This window comes from Colobus angolensis, unplaced genomic scaffold (assembly GCF_000951035.1).
Source record: "Colobus angolensis palliatus isolate OR3802 unplaced genomic scaffold, Cang.pa_1.0 Scaffold89, whole genome shotgun sequence".
Lineage (NCBI taxonomy): Eukaryota > Metazoa > Chordata > Mammalia > Primates > Cercopithecidae > Colobus > Colobus angolensis.
The window spans coordinates 32,389-33,139 of record NW_012122820.1 but is presented as its reverse complement, the minus strand read 5'-3'; positions in this window follow the sequence as shown (position 1 = coordinate 33,139).

Below are 751 nucleotides of genomic sequence, written 5' to 3'. Positions count from 1 at the left end.
CGCACGAGCCCCGACTCCCCCTCCAGCGCCCCGCGGGGCGGGGACGGGTGCCGAGGGGAGAGTGCAGGAGAAAAGCGGGCCGGGGCGACTGGGAACGCAAAGCTTTTTAATTAGTAATAAAACGCAGTAAAATGGAGCAAAACCAGCCCGGACCCGCGTCCGAACTATCGGCGCGTGTGCCCCGAGATCCAAGGAAGTCGCGTGGAAACCCGCAGCCGCCGCCCCATCTTCGGCCCCGGCTGGGGCGGAAGCAGCAGCGCGACGCGCCGCGACGCAGGGGCAGGGTGGGGGGATCGTCACCTCGCCTCCGGGGCCACCTGGGTCCTTTTAAAGTGTCCGGGGTGCGGGCCCCGGGCGGGAGCGCGGAGCACGGAATGTTTTCTTAAAGGGCCAGTTCCGAGCTGCGCTGAAAAGGGGGGGGAGAGGGGGGAGAGATAAGTGAGACGAAGACCGAGAAGGCCGAGGAGAGCCCCCCAATCCCGCGCCGAGGCGGCGGCGGCGGCGGCGGCGGCGCGACGATGAGGATGATGAATACATTGCAAAGTTTTTTTGGCCCCGGCGAGGGGTGTCAGATTGAGTGCTCTGTGCGCATGTGCGAAGGTGTCCAAACTGACAATGCTGGGGAGATGAAGATAGTGTGTGGCTGCTTCTGGACTCAAGGAGGAGGAGAGAGATTCCGCGAGCCGACACCATGCGATCCAAGGCGAGGGCGAGGAAGCTAGCCAAAAGTAAGTCTCCCGCGCTCGGCCGC